This window comes from Myotis nattereri, assembly GCF_964212035.1.
Source record: "Myotis nattereri genome assembly, chromosome: 18".
Lineage (NCBI taxonomy): Eukaryota > Metazoa > Chordata > Mammalia > Chiroptera > Vespertilionidae > Myotis > Myotis nattereri.
In genome coordinates this window covers 20,270,641-20,287,958 of record NC_138093.1, presented here as the reverse complement: position 1 = coordinate 20,287,958, position 17,318 = coordinate 20,270,641, and the positions used below count along the sequence as shown (strand labels likewise).

At 40.4% G+C, this 17,318-nt stretch overlaps 1 protein-coding gene across 1 annotated transcript in view; it reads right to left on the bottom strand.

Annotated features, from left to right (window-relative positions):
* Positions 1–17,318, bottom strand: part of PAPPA2 (pappalysin 2) — a gene marked incomplete at both ends in the record, with an annotated part of 219,983 nt that overhangs the window by 176,607 nt on the left and 26,058 nt on the right. The gene's annotated exons all lie outside the window — the stretch shown is intronic.

Here is a 17,318-nt window from a genome sequence, read left to right as displayed (position 1 = left end):
ACCTTTCAAGTTTTCACTTGTAATACTATAAGTCATTCAACAGGCAGCAAGCAAAGCTGACCCAACACCAAATACTGCTACAGTACAGTACATGGCAAACTCAATCGAACTTCCACATCTCTAGGAAAATGGCTATGGTGGACCCTCCAGGTGTCAATGGGTGGGCTACCAGATCTCCATATAGCTCTAATTAAAGCCTGTTCAATTAAGAAGCAAGTTCACAATTGGAGAAAAGAAAGATAATGTGCCTGTTATACTTTCTTTTCTTCCTCCACTCAAAGAGTAGGTTCATCAGTCTTTCAGAATTTACCTTGGTTCTACCTCCTTAGAGATCAACAGCAGCTTCCCCTTCACCAATCTTATCTTTATCTCCCTTGTCCTGTCTCCCCACCTTCCACCCTGGGTTGGGCTAATGATTTAGTCATTCTTCAAAACAAGAATATTGCCATTTCTGGAAAAATGATAAGCTTTCTTAGTCCACTCGTTGTCACAATTTCTCCTGATTTCCAAACCTCTCCTGTGGCAACTGAAATGAAGCATGGGCACGAGGCTCTTTGTTCTTTTGAAACTGGGAGTTGCATGCTGCTCTCCATGCCAACTGCAAAGGCTTGTTCACCAAGCCAGAACCTCCAAGGCACTCAGCCATGGACACCAGAGAGTCAGCCCATTCTAATTTCCTAGGAGTCACATGACCCATGGAGATGGGCAGCTCTGGGCTTCACTCTCATCCTGAACTTTAGTTCACATCCTCTTTTGATCAACCTCCTTATTTTTCTCCTTCTCCAGCATTGTCTACTCTGTTAATTATTGTATCATGTGAACCTAGTAAACCAGATAAGCACATTGCCACATAGGCATGGAAGTCTATTAAGGAATCTGTAATTTCAAACTTCTCTTGCTCCCCAAAAGATAGTTTTGAGGCTATATAGTGAAACAAAGGCATGGGATGAAATGGATAAACTGAGGCAGAGAATTAGATGAAGCAACCTCTACCTCCTGCCTAGTAGCTTGAGTAGTTAGGTGTAGTTGGAAAAACCAGGAATCAGACAACCTCTCTTTGGGTTATCCTATCAGACAAGCTTCCTTGAATATGACATGACATGACATGACATGACATGACATGACATGACATGACATAGCATACGTAACAGCTGAACTAAATGATCTCCAAGATCCAGCTATGACATTCCATGACTCTGAATCCAAGTAGGTTCATATGTCTTTCAGAATTTACCTTGGTTCTACCTCCTTAGAGATTCACAGTAGCTTTTTTCAGAACCACATTCTTTCACAACAGCTCGTGAAAGAAGGAAATGGGTTAAAACCGTAAGTTTGCTTCCAATTTCAGCACATGGAGATTGACTGAAAAGAGGCTATTATGAACAATCTTGACCATCCTCAAGCACCTACACTGTCTGCAACCCTCCCCCACACCCCTCAAGAGACAGCTGCCTCTCTTCACCAAGCATATCAAGTCTTCCAGGCAAAACCTCTCTCAAATCCCTGCCTACTGGCCAACAACTCAAATATGTGTGTCCACCCTCACCTCCTTTCCTTGTCTCAGAGAAATTGTGTCTTTTCTTCAGTCCATTTCTGCCACTGTTGCCTGAACTATGAATCCCTCTGTTACCTCCACAGAAAGGCCAGTCTTTTGATCACTGTTCTTAAAAACTGTTCCAGGATAAAATTTTCCAACCATTCTCTAAAAGGTGGAAATTGAAGTCAAGCTGAGGAGCAGACCCAAGACTGATTCTTTAAGAGAATATTAGATTTTTTGCATAAGAGTCTATTGAGAATGTGTTTCACTGCCCTACACAGTTTTCTCTACATGTGGTTCCCGAGACATTTCGGTCCAGTATCACTCCCTATGCCAGTTGTTCTGTCTTATAAACAGAGTGAGCCATCCTGTCTCCCTCTTCATATTGATTCTGGGAAGTTCAGAGCTAGCTCTGTGGTCTGACTCTGGCATGTTTAATATGTATCCACTCCTTTGGCATACTGAATTTAGCACTGACTTCATCTTCTCTTATCTGTCCTCATTTTCCCTTTACTCCTCTTTCTTATTTTAAATGATTGTATCATATGAAAATATAAGTTATACTTTAAGTCCTACCTGCAATAAGGTATGGTATCACTAACTCCTAAACAAATTAACAGACATTTCTTATTTAGAAATATGTATTTTAAGTGTACGAAGATTTCTCTTTCCATAGAAGTGAAGTCCAAATATGTAAGAAAAGCATTGGAATATGCCTTAGAAAAGGATTCCTTATATTTGAGTTTTAGTATTGGTCACAATAAATCCACTCAAATTAGAGATGCTGTGACAGCTCCCAAGAACTCCAAAAAAAGGAAGACCAGTCCTGCTGGCCATCTTCATTATGTGTCCTTTTCAAACTACCTGTGACAGACTCAACCACTAACAAAAAGTGTGATTGTATCTATTTGCTGATCAAGGATTTATGATCATGCAGAAGAGCCCAGAATGACAGAATTAGAGATGATTTTCCCCATTATATTAAAATCTATGGAAAAAGAAGTAGACCAAATTATTAAGAGGGGAGAGTTAGATATAATTACAAAATGTATTTAACTAAAAGTATTATGCTCCACATCGAGTCAGTCTGAATTAATATTGGACAGTGAATGTCCCATAATTTCACAGTTAACAGTTAAGGTCACTGAATATATGGCAATTATTCTCTGTCCTAATACACTCTTCCTTCTGGCCTCTACTACCCATCTTTCAAGAACCCATCCTTCTTGGATGGGTTCTTCCAGTTGGGAAGAGCTAAACATATGCATGACTCTTAAAATGATTATTCTAATGGCAGTGTACAGAGTTAACTTGGGGGTTAGGATGGAGGAAGACTAAAAGTAGAAAGACAAGTTGGTTAGTTACTGTAGATGATTAGAGATAGCACTTGCTTTATTCTATTCAGTATTGCAATTGCATTCATGGATGACTGTTTCTCCCATCTGAACTCTTTGAAGACAAGGATCATATGCTTGCTACTGTGTCTAAAACATAACAGCCAGGGAGAAACCAAGATGGCAGTATAGGTAAACACCTGAAATTGCTGCCTTGCACAACCACTTCAAAAATACAACTAAAAGACAAAATGGACATCATCCAGAACCACAGGAAGGCTGGCTGAGTGGAAATTCTACAACTAGAAGGAAAGAGAAAAGCATACTGAAACTCAGAGGAGGTGCGGAAGTAAAGTGCAGAGGTACGGAGGCGCGCAAGGAAAGGGCTGGCAACTGAGGTCACGGTTGTCTTTTTCAATCGGGAGGGAGTCTCAAGCTCCCAACTGCTCTGAACTTCACTTCCAGGCAAGTCTCTGGGGACCCATACTCACACGGGGAGATACTGACTGTCTGGCATCGGTCAGAACTCAAGGGTGGCTTTCTCTCAGAGGTGCTTGCAGCAATTACCGAGGGACACTGAGAACCCGGGCCTCTTAGGGCAGGGCTGAGGATCAGCCATAGCTGTTTGCTCTGCCCTGTTGATTCCCTGAGACCCAGCCCCACCCAAGCTTTTGCATAGAGGCTTTTGCATATAAATGCCCTGGCCCTTGGCAATCTAAAATTACCTAACAAACTGCAGCTGGGTCAGAGAGACCCAGAACATCCAAAAGAAGGCCAAGGCCCCACAGCATCTTGCATTGCTTCACAGCCGGGCCTCATCTGGGCATCTCCAAACCCCTAACAAAGAACAGGAATCTGCATATCTCTCCATAGCTCCTGCTGGGTAGCCTCAGGCAGAGGCTAAATTAGCACCTCCTTAGAGATCCAATAGCCACCGTACCCAGTAGTCAGAGTGGGACTATCCAGAATACAACTCCTCAGATCCATAAGGGACACACTCAGGAGGCAGACTCAGTGAGCACCAAAGCCCCACTGAAGCAAGACTTGCCTCATAAGGGTGTCTTCAGCACAGTTCTCCCACAGTAGACACAGCTGACTCTCACAGCCAATTGGCCTGCAGGTCAATTCCTCCCAGTGATACCTACAACAATCAAGACTTAACTACAACATGACTGTGCACACAGCCCACAAAGGGGTACACCAAGAATGTCCAACTCAGGTAATTGGGGAGGCTGAGCCACTGGGCCCTATAGGACACCTAGCACAGAAAGCCACTCTACCAACACAGGGAAGCATAAAAAATGCGGAGACAAAGAAACAGGTCACAAATGACAGAAATGGAGGAAAGCAAATGACTGGATATAGAGTTCAAAACCACACTTTTAAGGTTTTTCAAGAACTTTCTAGAAACCACCAATACATTTAGTAAGACCCTCAAAAAGACTGGTGAGACCGCCAATAAATGTAGTGAGACCCTCAAGAAATCTAGTGAGACCTTCGAGGTTATGAAAAAGGGCCAAATAGAAATTATGCATACACTGACTGAAATAAAGGATATTATGCAGAGTTTCAACAGCAGACCAGAGGAGCACAAGAATCAAGTCAAAGATTTGAAATACGACGAAGCAAAAACACCCAACCAGAAAAGCAAAATGAAAAAAGAATCCAAAAATATGAAGATAGTGTAAGGAGCCTCTGGGACAGCTTCAAGCGTACCAACTTCAGAATTATAGGGGTGCCAGAAAAAGAGAGAGAGCAAGATATTGAAAACCTATTTAAAGAAATAATGACAGAAAACTTCCCCTACCTGGTGAAAGAAATAGACTTACATGTCCAGGAAGTGCAGAAAACCCCAAACAAAAGGAATCCAAAGAGGACCACACCAAGACACATCATAATTAAAATGCCAAGAGCAAAAGACAAAGAGAGAATCTTAAAAGCAGCAAGAGAAAGACAGTCAGTTACCTACAAGGGAGTACCCATACGACTGTCAGCTGATTTCTCAACAGAAACTTTGCAGGCCAGAAGGGAGTGGCAAGAAATATTTAATTTAAAAATAAAAATAAATAAAAAATAAAATAAATAAAACATAACAGCCATTCTATAATTGCTTATTAGGAACTGAATGAATTAATGAATGACTGGATGAATAGAATGAATGAGATGCTAAAAAAAGGGCCACTACTACTCTTTTAAAAATTCTCTTCATACTGGCTCCTTCATCAAGCAGGAAGTTAAAATCCCATCTACAAAGGTGATCAAGGCCATGTTACCATCTTCCTCATCACTATTCTCCTCCCCAAACTCTGGATGTGCTCCAGGTTGTCGATGTTCCCCATAAAACCTGCTGCCCAGAACCAAGCACAGACTCCAGACAGAGTCTGATTAATAAGGCTGTTTCTGAAAGGTGCATCTCTTCCAGCCATCTGAACACTCTATCCTTTTTAACAGAGCTCAAAATTGTTGGCATACTTTTAATGGCCACATCACGCTTTTGTTTCATATGAAGATTATGCTCAGGACTATTTTTTACATTGATTGCTGCAAACACAAATATCCACCAGCTTGGTTTACACATTTTTTAATATTCTAAAATCTAAGTTCATCCCTGTGAATTTTCACAGTATTGTGTTGAGCCCAGCATTCAATCCTTTAAATTTTTATGTGAATTAATTTTGAATCCCTGACTCTGTCATAGTCCTAAGTGCTATGACCCCCACAATTTTGCAGCATTTATGCAGCAAACAGTTATGAATATCTACTGGGTACTACATATGATAGACATAAGGACTTCCTGAACAATACATATTTTGAAAGCATAGTAGAGAGGAGATGCTCATTGTTCTTGGCTTTGCACTCTTACACTCACATGTGAAAGAGATGAGATAGGGCGCAGATTCCCTATCTGGGTCAGGGTGATGGATCTGACCTGAGTCAGGGTGATGGTCCCCTGCTTTCTGTTTTATGAAGACTCCTTATTACCACATAAGGCATCCCCTTGCCCATAAATTCCGCACTACAAATGATTACCTTTCACATCCCTTTTTCAGTCATCTGCTCAATGTCTCCTTGAGAATGTCCACCATCTCCTCAAAATTACTGCTGAACCAATGCAATGGCTCACCAAACACTGTCACTTATGAAGTATTTTCAATTTGCAAAGCCCTTCAACAGCTATTATCTCATTTGAATTTCCCAACATCCTTTCAAGGAGACACCTCTCTATACCTTCTCTGTTAGTATTGCACTGCTCAAGTAACTCTACTGACCAAGCCCTACTCATCAAAAGTAAAAGCCAAAATCTACACAATGGCCTGATAGGCCTGTGACCTCTCCCCACCAACTAATCTCTGCTTAATTCACTCAACTCTACAATGGTAGCTCCTTGCCTTTCCCTCTGCCCAGATTCCATGTGGCTCACTACCATACTTCCTTCAGCTTTCTGCTCAAATGCCATCTTTGCAATGAGGCCTTTTCTGGACATCCTTTATTTTGTTCCTACAGTAAGCATTCCCTGTCTCCATTATTCTTCTGATTTATTTTTCCACAGCACTTATCATCCCCTGGCATATATCATGTATTCACTTGTTACCTGTTAAGTGCCTATCTCCTCACATTACAGTACAAGCCCCATGAAGACAGGGATTTTTTTTTCTTCATCATAATATCTGCAGTGCCTAAAAGAGCGGTTAGCCTACAATAGGTGCTCAATTAAACATATGTTGAGCATCAATAAATATCGCATAAACATAAATATAAATGTAAATATAAATGAACAAATTATTAAATTATGTGACTAGGCTGGAGTAGGAACTAGAACCCCATTCTTCTCATTTATACTTTCCTAGTTCTCTCCACTATGCCACAATAACTTTCCTAATCATTTTCAATCCAAACTCTTTGCTGCTTAGACTACTACAGGAGTTTACAAGGTCATCTCCCTGCCTTCAGTCTCCTTCATGCTGCTTTCAGATGAATTCATGTTCTGAAAAACTGCTTCCATTTCTAGAATAAAGAGTTTAGAAGCCCTGATCATCCTTCCACTGTAAACAACTAAGACTTCTTAATAAAATATAAAAATAAATATTTTGCCCTGGCTGGTATGGCTCAGTTGGTTGGAAATGGTCCCATGCACTGCAAGGTTGATGGTTCACTTCCCGATCAGGGCACGTGCCCTGGTTCAGACTGGATCCCTCGGGGGTCACACAGGAGGCAACTGTTCAATATTTTTCTCACATTGATGTTTCTCTCTCTTCCTCTCTCTCAAAAAATCAATGAAAACATATACTTGGGTGATGATTTAAAATAATAATAATACATCATATTAAAAAAAGAAAATCTACATCAAAATATCACGGTAAATTTTCAGAACATGGAAGACACACAAAAAATGAGAGAGAGGAAGAAGACAGCCAAAGAGAAAAGGCAAAGTAAATACAAATGAAAGACAATTAGATCGCTTACTTTTGAACAGTATAAATGGAACCAGGAGACTGGTATAATATCTTGATAAGAGAAAGCAAATAGTCTATCTAAAATTGAATAACTAGAAGTTTGGTAAAATAAAAACATTTTCGAAGAAATAAAAATTTTAAAGTATATGAGTAGAAAACATTTTAATAAAGAAAACTGAAGAAAAAATATTTCAGGTATAAGCAAACTGATCCCAGAAGGAAGATCTAAAATTCATCAGAGATGGTAGCTATTAAACCAGATATATATTAAAACAGATGTCTATCTGTGCCTCCCCCCTCCCCTCTTTCATGAATCCCAATTGCTTACTATTCAACATCTAAGGTCTTCCCAACATAACTTTGCTAATTTTCTCTCTATCTTATTCTTCCCTGGGAAATGTCCCCTCCTTTCAAGTTGCTCTTCTCATAATGGCCTAAATATGTTTGCACGTGACTATCTGTACTTTGGTTCATACCTTTCCCTTGCCTAATAAACTATTTCTCCTGCTTAGCTATTCATGTTTTAAGGAATCTACCTCATATATAATGTGCTTGATAAATACTAAGCCCTTAGTATTTTCCCCTTCCCTTCCTTCATCTCTTCAAGTATATAGTCTCTGAAATAATCATTGTATAACCAAAATAAGCATATATTATATGCCTACTATGAACAAAGTACTTTGCTAGACATGTAAGATTTAAAACTGACACACAATACAGAATGGTGGTTAATAACACAGACTGTAAAGTCAAACTTTAATCTCTGTTCTGCCACTGGGTGATGATAGTTATTTAACTCTCTAAATCTTCATTTTCTTATACATAAAATAGAGATAATAAAAGCATTTGCTTCTTGGAGCTGTTGTGAGCATTAAATAAGATAACCCTTGCAAAATATTTTATTTCATTGGTAAAATAAATACATGATAGACAGACAGATAGATAGATAGATAGATAGACAGACAGACAGACAGAGTTACATTACTAGGAATACTAAGGTCTAAAGCCTAAGGAAAAGGACAGTACCGGGAATTATGCCTGTCAGGTGTTTCACCCCAAGATGTAAAGATGAAAAACCAGCTCACTCTGTCCAGAGTGATGGCACCGCCTGTGAGAGGGCTGCCCTTGGAACCCTGAGGAATTCTCCCTGCTATCCTGCTCCTTTGGCCACAGTTGCCTGAACTTGAAGCTGGCCAGAAACCTATGACTTCTGGCCTGACATATAAAAATGAATTGAGCCAATTCACATTGACTGTTTCCAGAATTTGAACCAAGATTCTGCAAAGAAACTCAGAGCATTAAATAAAATAACCCTCAGCTCTGAGACATGAATCTGAAGATAATACTCAATGAGATAAAGCAGGAGTCACAGCCAGTTTAGTTTAGTTTTAAAGCTCTAAGGGGAAGAGAAGTACGAGTAATCTAGCAAACTGAATGAGAAATGAATGGTGCAGATGCACTAAGCTGTGGAGAACCCTGAAGCCTTTGAAAGGAAATGGAGAATCCAGACCTGCCTCAGTTTCTAGCAGCCATCTGGCTCCACCTCCAGTCCATATGTAATTGTACAAAAAATCCATTTTCTTTTGTTAACTTGAGCAAGTCTCTATTCCTTACTACCACAAAAGCCTAACACAAATGTTTGGTAAGAGTCTTGGCTAATCTGCAACATCATTTCAAACAGGCTTTATCTGATTAGAGGGAAGGCTATATCCATTTTGGGGAAGGCTTGCTCTACTTGTCAATCATTGTCTCCTTGGCTAGCTATGATTCATCTTATTTCCTTGGTACTGTAATTGACTATTTCTCTGTTCAAAACTTACTCCATGTTTCATACTTTCAGAGCCATATGGGGCTCAACTACTCAAATAATGAGATCATGAACATAACTGCTTATAGCCTTTCCCGCCCCAGCTAACATATTCCCACTTCATGGTTACCTTTAGTTGTTTTACTTACTCCTCAACATGGAGACTGTACCACAGTAATGAGACAAGCAGAATGGACTACTAGAGTGTAGGTTCTGCATATCCCTTTTTTCAATATAAAGTAGCATACCTTGCTCTACTCAAACTCTTGCCCAATACTGTCCTTCCCCTTATGTCATTGATTTTTTCACTTATATATACGTTAATTCATTTTTTAAAAATCAGTTGAGCACTTCCAATGCTTCAAGAACTACAAAGAGCCTAAATCTTGTGCAAGAGACAAACATCAAGGGGTAATTACGATATAGTATGATAAATATGTACTTGGGCAGCGGTTGGCCAACTTTTACTGTAAAGGGCCAAAGAGTAAATATTTTAGGTTTTGTGGGCCACCCGGTCTCCGTTGTAACTACACAACCCTGCCACATGAAAGCAGCCAGAGACAATATGTAAACAAGTGGATTCCAATAAAAATTTATTTACAAAAACAGGTGGTAGGCTAAATTTGATCCATGGCCCATAGTTTGCCAACCACCATGCTTGGGTAAGAACATTCTTTTAGTCAACAATTATTTGTTAAACACGTCTTAGTCTATTCCTTTTGCTGCTCTAACTGGGAGGGTAAAATAGTAACATGAACATACAAAAACCCTGTCTCTGATGGAACTTACATTCTAGTGGAGAAGATGGACAGTAAGCAAAATTTTAAAAATATATAGCACATTAGTGGAAAATTCTAAAAAGAGAAATAAAACAGGAAAGCAACCATGAAGAGTCAGAGAAGTGTGTGAAATTTTAAATGATGTCACCAGGAAAGGGTTCATCAAAGGTGACTTTGAAAAAAACTGGGGAAGGAAGTGGGAAGACTAGCCATGTAGAAATTTGGAGGAAGGATGTGCCAGAGAGTAAAAAGCCACTGAAAAGCTAATGTGGTAGAAGTGTGTCTATCAAATCAAGGGGCAGCGAGAAAGTCGGTGTGGCTGGAATGGAGCAAACAAGAAGCGTGGTAGGAGGGGAGACCACAGAAATAACTGGTGCCAGATCAGGTAGTGTTCTGTAGGTCATAGTAAGGCTTTGTCTCTGGGTGAGCTGGGAAGCTGCTGGAGCATCCTGGGAATGATTGGATCTGATTTATACTCTAGGATGACTACTCTGGCTGCTTTGCTAAAAACAGTTTGGGGGAGAAGTGCAGGAATAGATGAGAGTAAACCAATGAGGAGGCCATTGTAATGAGACAGGTGAGAAAACAGGGGCCTGAGCAGAGTGGTGACAGCAGGGGGTGAGCAGTGATGCAAGTGAGATAGCCAATTCCTACTTGAGGACAAAAGGAATGTTATCAGGATGGAGGAAGTGACATCCTGAGTCTTAAAGGAGAAGCAGGAATCAGCCAAGTTTTAGGCCAGGGAAATCAGGTCCACAGTGGTGGGCACAGCCCCCGGGTTAGAAGTCAGAGATACATTGGGGTTCAGGAAATTAATGGATCAGCAACTTCCTCCAAAGGTACACACAATTGAAATAAATCCTAAAGAAGAAAAAAAAAGGAAAGAAAGAAAGGAAGGAAGGAAGAAAAGAAGAGAAAAGAAAAAACCCTGATATCCAGACTCACTGTATGCTCCAACCACTCCCCAACCTACTTCTCTCGGTTAGAGAAGACCCAGCAACAAGATTTAACTTCTGTTCAGTCATTAAAGTAATATACAAACAGGATTCCTAGAGAAAAAGAAAATGTTTCTTAGTGGCAGCTGTTTAGATTCCTGGGCTAAAATTCTAGGACTAGATCCCTCAGTGAAATCATCTGAGACAGTCATCTGGCCAGAGTATAAAGGCCAGCACCCCAACTCCTAGGCAAGTGCCCAAGTGTCTTGAACTCGAATGTAGTTGGAGATTAGGGTCTCTCCTCAAAAGTTTCTAAGAGAAAATAATTTTAACCCAGACACACCACTTACAGCTTGCTCATAAGTCTGTCTATTTGGCTATGAAATAACCATGAAAAGGAGAAAAGCAACCTCTCCCCACTCACCTAGTTAGGAACGTTCTCTGAGCCAGGTGAACAGAGAAAGTGTAGATTTCCTTCACTGTACAAGGAAATCTTTGTACCTATTGGGACCGGGAGAAATTGGCCTGTCGGAAAACAAACAGGGGATGCTTCTGTTTGCAGGCACACTTCCTGAGCTTACCTGTAAGGTGTTCCCTACCTGCTTACCCCTGGTCTCTGCCAGGTGAAGTTAGTGTGAGAAGGTAAGGCTTGTCTTTTTAGAGTTTGCACTGTTTCACGTTGGAAGAACTGTTATATTTTAAGGTTTCGCCTCCATTTATTTGCTCTCTGCCCTCTTCTACCCCTTACACTTATTTTCCCCACTTTTTTTTTTTCCTGCAGGGAACTTTGAATCCCAACTTCAAAAGAAACCTACAATGAAACCTGGCTGATGTTTAACAGACCTGCCACTGCAGGGGCCCAGCCCAACCAACTATTCCTCTGGCTTAACAGCCACAGAGGGTAAGTGAGTGAAGCACAGCTAATCCCCTGCGTCCAGGTCTGTGCAGCTCTGGGCTCTCCACTTGTTCCCTTGGTGTCACGTGCATTGCCCTCCTGCCCCAGGATACACACCACACAGTGTATAACTGTAGACACCACTCTCACCATGCCCCGGCAGGGCCCCTCCCTGTCCACATCTTGAGGACCATTTTTAGAGGGAAGTGGGCCATGGCCCAGCATAGCTACATACAGCTGTCCCCTGCCCTCAAACGCCCCAGCAGCAAAACACAAGGAGTGAAACAAAAAAGAGACAGTGAGTCACCGACACATAGAGACGTTAGCCCATCACAGGCTTCAGAAAACAAGTGCAGGGCACCCCCGTCTGCTTCACAGCGTGACCTGACACTTGGTGATGGATGGCTTGCTTAAGCTATGCTCAGCCATCTCAGCCATTTGTTTTTATTTCCCCTGCATGATAACAATATTATGAACTCTGACACACAGAAACCAAAACAGAGGCAAGCCCACAGTTCCAGGTTCCACTGGGCACTAGGCTCAACTCTGATGGGGAAAGGAGAAGAAGAACAAGGGATGGAAAGCAGGTTCAGCAGCAAAGAACCCGTCATCTCTGATATCGATTTAGATAGAAAAAGAACAGAAACAATTCATGACCAAAAAGAAGCTGAAGTCTGCAAGGCTCAGGGGAGCCGAGTTTCCTAAGGGCAGAGAGAACCCCTTGGCTTGGCTCCCTAGGACAGTGATGGCGAACCTTTTGAGCTCGGCGTGTCAGCATTTTGAAAAACCCTACCTTAACTCTGGTGCCGTGTCACATATAGAAATTTTTTGATATTTGCATCCATAGTAAAACAAAGACGTATATTTTTGATATTTATTTTATATATTTAAATGCCATTTAACAAACAAACAAAAATCAAACAAAAAAATGAGTTCGCGTGTCACCTCTGACACGCATGTCATAGGTTCACCATCACTGCCCTAGGGTGTGCCATAGTCGTGGTCAATGACATCTAATATGGTGGACTCTGGTCCCCCTTCCTTCCTTAGTACTTATAGACCCTCTCACAGGGCAGCCACCATGGAGAAGTAGACATCTGGCCTACGTAGGCTCCCCTGCCCACAGCCAAGTTCCCCTATCTTAGTAACACTGTTCAACTGGCTGGGTAACATATCTATAATTTATATCTCCTCCTGACCAGTCCCAAGTCTGATAAATACTCTCCCTTTGATATGCCCATCTGGGTTACAGATGTTTGATGTTGGATTCCTCAGGCCCTCTCTTCCTCTGAGCCTTTGGGAGAGGAACATCTTTGGGCTAGATTTCTGGTTTCTTGCCGGGCTGGGAAAAGTAGGACTTAAGGAATGAGGTGGATTGCTCATACACCAATAGTTGTACCTGCATGTTAGTGATCTATCGATAGATGTGTCCCCCACATCCAAAACACTCCCCACCCCCACACACATACACTAAACTGTGTGCTCCTGAATAAAAGGACCCTGTGCCTGGCACACTCAGTTTGCTCAATAAATATCTGGCAAAACATTTGATAAATTGGATTCCCTTCAAAGTCACAGTATAATGGAGTTATGAGCTTGACTTCTGTGATTTAATTGTAATAATAGGGATACTGCCTATGGGTAATTTCATTCATAGACAACCCATAACTGCACGAAGTTGCAGGAACAGAAAACACTGATAGAATTCCAGAAATCTATGTCTCCATGAATCGAAAGCCCTTTCCAATGATCCAAGTGCAGAAAGGCAGTCTACACTCCATATGCTGCTTTTGGTGCCTCAGCCTAGATTTCAACTTGGAGAATTTAGACATAATAACTAAACCCCTCCACTAAGTTGTTAGCACTTACTCTTTATATATATTTTTAATTTGTCCCTCTGTTTAGCTTACTGTATCTGGGACAACATAGGAATAATTGTTTTTCAAAATATGTTTCTTGCCAATAAGAGTTATGAAAAACACTCAATGGTTTTAATAATAAAATTCAACACGAGGACTACACGGCAGAGGATGGAAGAGGGAAAAGTCCTTACTGAAATAAATATAAGGGAGTTAAGAAAGAGAAAACTGCTCTGCACTATGCTCTGCCTTCAGATTTCTTCCTCCAAAAGAGGAAATTCATAGATAATTTCCCTTCTTAGTTCCTCTTAAGTATAAATGTAAAGATGTGTTTCTTACTCTGAATAAGCATAGGACACTTGAGGAAATCCTCCAATATCAAAGACAGGCAGGAATTAAGCAGGAGGAGGGGAGAAAAATTGACTACAGATCAATCACAAGTAGTGCACCTTAAAAAAATTCAGACTGGATCTCATTTCTAGCATTTAAAAAGGTTGCATCCTTAAAACAAAAATAGATTAATACAGAAAGTTCAAAGAATAGGAAGGTCTTAAAAATATGATTGCTGAAATAAAAACAATTCAATAGAAGAGTTGGAGGATAAACTCAAGGAACTCTCCAAAAAGGGGGGTGGGGGGAGAACAAAATAACAAAGAGGTAGGCCATATGAGAGAAAAAAGAGAATAAACTCAGGCGATCCATCCTCAGGAGATTCAGAGTGGAAAAGAGAACAGAAAACACTGACTTTTGAAGAATCAAAATCTATCATCTAATAGAAGTTGCCAAAGGTGAGGGACATGAGTGTTGAAACTGAGTGCTCAACAAAAAAGAATAAAATTCCAACCCTAAAAAAAAATCATAAGATCCCTAAAATACCAAGGCTAAGGATAAAATTCTAAACAGTTTGAACAGAAAAAATATTCCACTTTGAAAAAGACATACAATTATCAGAATAGAAGTGATAGACAATTAACAAATTTATTCAAAAGTTTGAGGGATGTTTTATAACCCAAAATTTTACAAAGACAAACTATCAGTATTGTGCAAAGTCAAAATAAAAATGTTTTGCAAAATGCATTTTCAAAAAAGTCCCCTAAAACACCCATTCTTAAAAAGTTACTTAAGGATTTTTTCCAGTATATTAAGGCAGTAAATTAAGAAATATTTGTGCAATTCAGGACAGTGTCTCCAACCATAAAAAAGAAAAAAGGCAAGCAGTAAAGAGAAATTCTGAATGACAACTATGCAGCAGACCTGAAGATAAATGGTCAAGTTTGAAAGTGAATGGAAAATAGAATGAACTAGAAGAGAGATCTACGTACTGTTTAAAAAAAAAAGATTATATTTCTATAGATTAACTGTTATGATAAAACATGTAAAAACAATTGAGGATATCAAAAAAGTGAAGGAAGGTAGAAAGGAAAGAGTAAAGAAAGGGAGGGAAAGAGGGAATAGACTCAAGGAGTAGAGGGAGAGTAGGAAAAAGCTTTGCCAGAAAAAGATATATAATAGAATATTTTGTTCTGCAACAAAAAAAACATTTTATAGTCACGATACTATAAATATGACTAATTCAAATAAAAACAGTAAAATAACTATGTTGAAAAGATGGAGGGGAGAAGGAGGAAAAATGGAAGAGTTAGAGGCTCATCTTTACCATAAGAGCAAATCAATGCATAATGTTTAAAACTGATGAATCAATTAATATAATATATAATACCAGAAGACATGTGTAAAATAATTTAATATGGGAGCAAGACCAGAGAGTGAAGGAAGAGTTAGGCAGGGAACTATCATTCCTGTTTACACCTTTTTATATAATTTGATATTTTTAACCATGAGTATTTATTACTTTGATTTAAATATGTTTAACTATCAAAAGGTATAAATAATAGTTCCTTTTACTCCATAAATCAAATTTTGCATGTAGAGATAAGAAGGTCTGAGACACTTTTGGATCCCCAGAGAGAAAGGGAGGAGTTACCATGGCAACTGTGTGAGAGTAAGTGGAGTGTGTTATCAACATCCAGTGAAGTGCAGTGGCATTATGGATTTAGAGAACAAAGGGCCACATTCAGGAGAATGATGGCTGGGCACCATGAGAACTGTCTCAGTCAGGGCAGTGGGCTGTTGTAATGAACTAGAAGACGAATGAGAACAAGCCAGATTTCCTCGTCTCTTTGGAGTTGGCAACCACTGATATTAGTGAGGTTTAGCTTCTGCTTAAGGTTATCAATATCTAAAAACCAAACCCAAACAGAATCTTTCTTCTGTGAATAGTTCTGGTAATGTGATCAGTGCCCTGTGCATCTTTATATAAACATAAGCTTCCCATCTGTCAGCTTGAATAATGATAATAATCACTAATGTTAGCTTAGAACTATTTTTGTACACTGACAACTTTAGAATTACCAAGCATTCCCTGTACTGTATTTCATCTGATTCACAAAACAACCCTAGGATATAGGTAATGCAAAGTACTACGGCAATCACCCCCTTTTTATAAACTTGTACAATTTACACAGCTAATCTATATTAATAAAAGCATAATATGCTAATTAAACCAGACATCCTTCCGGAGGACCTTCCAGACGAAGAGGGGCTGCAAGGGAAGCTTTGGGTCCCGGGTGCCTGCCAGCAGCTGGAGGGAAGCACGGGTCCCAGGTGCCAGAGGGAAGCCAGTGCCAGCAGCTGGGGGAAGGAAGGCCTACTCTTGCATGAGTTACGTACATCGGGCCTCTAGTTAATTAATAAGGACTCTTGAATTCCACTGTGTAGCCTGATTCCAAATCTTACACTCAATTCCTGACATTACATGCCTAAACTATAGGCCAACCTATGAACTGGTGTTAACTGACTGCCCACATACAGCGACACCACGAATGACTATACAAATTGTGACCAACAAACCCAAAGGCAGCCATCCAGGTATCCGGTGGGAGCTGATTTACAATCCTCCCACCTCCCACCAACTCTACAGATCACGTGTGAGCCTTTTTAAAATTTGTACAGAGGTACCAGTCACAATGGGGAAGCCTTGCCCACATGCACAGATTACCAAGTTTACCACCCAACTCTCTCCTTTATTGTTTTCCTCTAACTCTCCCCAGGCCTTGCATGGACCATCAAATGGAAATCCTCTTATTTGCTTCTGTTTCACAAGGAAAGACACATCAGATCCATTCATTCATTACAACATGACATAAACAACCAGGTGTCAGCTACTGTTCTAGGCACTGGGCACAACCTGGTTAATAAGGGCCCTGATTTCATGGAGTTGAAGAAAGACAAATAAATGAATGCACAAGAAAAACATCAGAAGTGATAAGTGTAATAAAGAGAATTAAAATTAGTTGATGTAATAGTGACTGATCAGCTGACTTAAATTGGAGGATCAGGAAAGGCTGCTCCAGGAAGTAACATTTAAGGAGATGTTGGAATGACAAGAGAAAACCCACCAATGGGACATAAAGGAAAAGAGGATTCCAAGGACAGCTCAGGCAAAGCCCTGAGGCAAGAACATCAAGACAGGAGAGGTCAAGCAGGCTGTGCAGTGTTGGTGGGGCAGATGCTGAGGGAGGAAGCTGGAGGGTAGGCTGGGGCTACCTGCAGCTACCTGTGAGCCAGGCAGGGAGTCTGCATTCTATTCAAGGTACAGTTGGGGGCAAGGGGGAATGTAAAAAGGGGAATAACAGGATCTGATTCACCTTTTACTTCT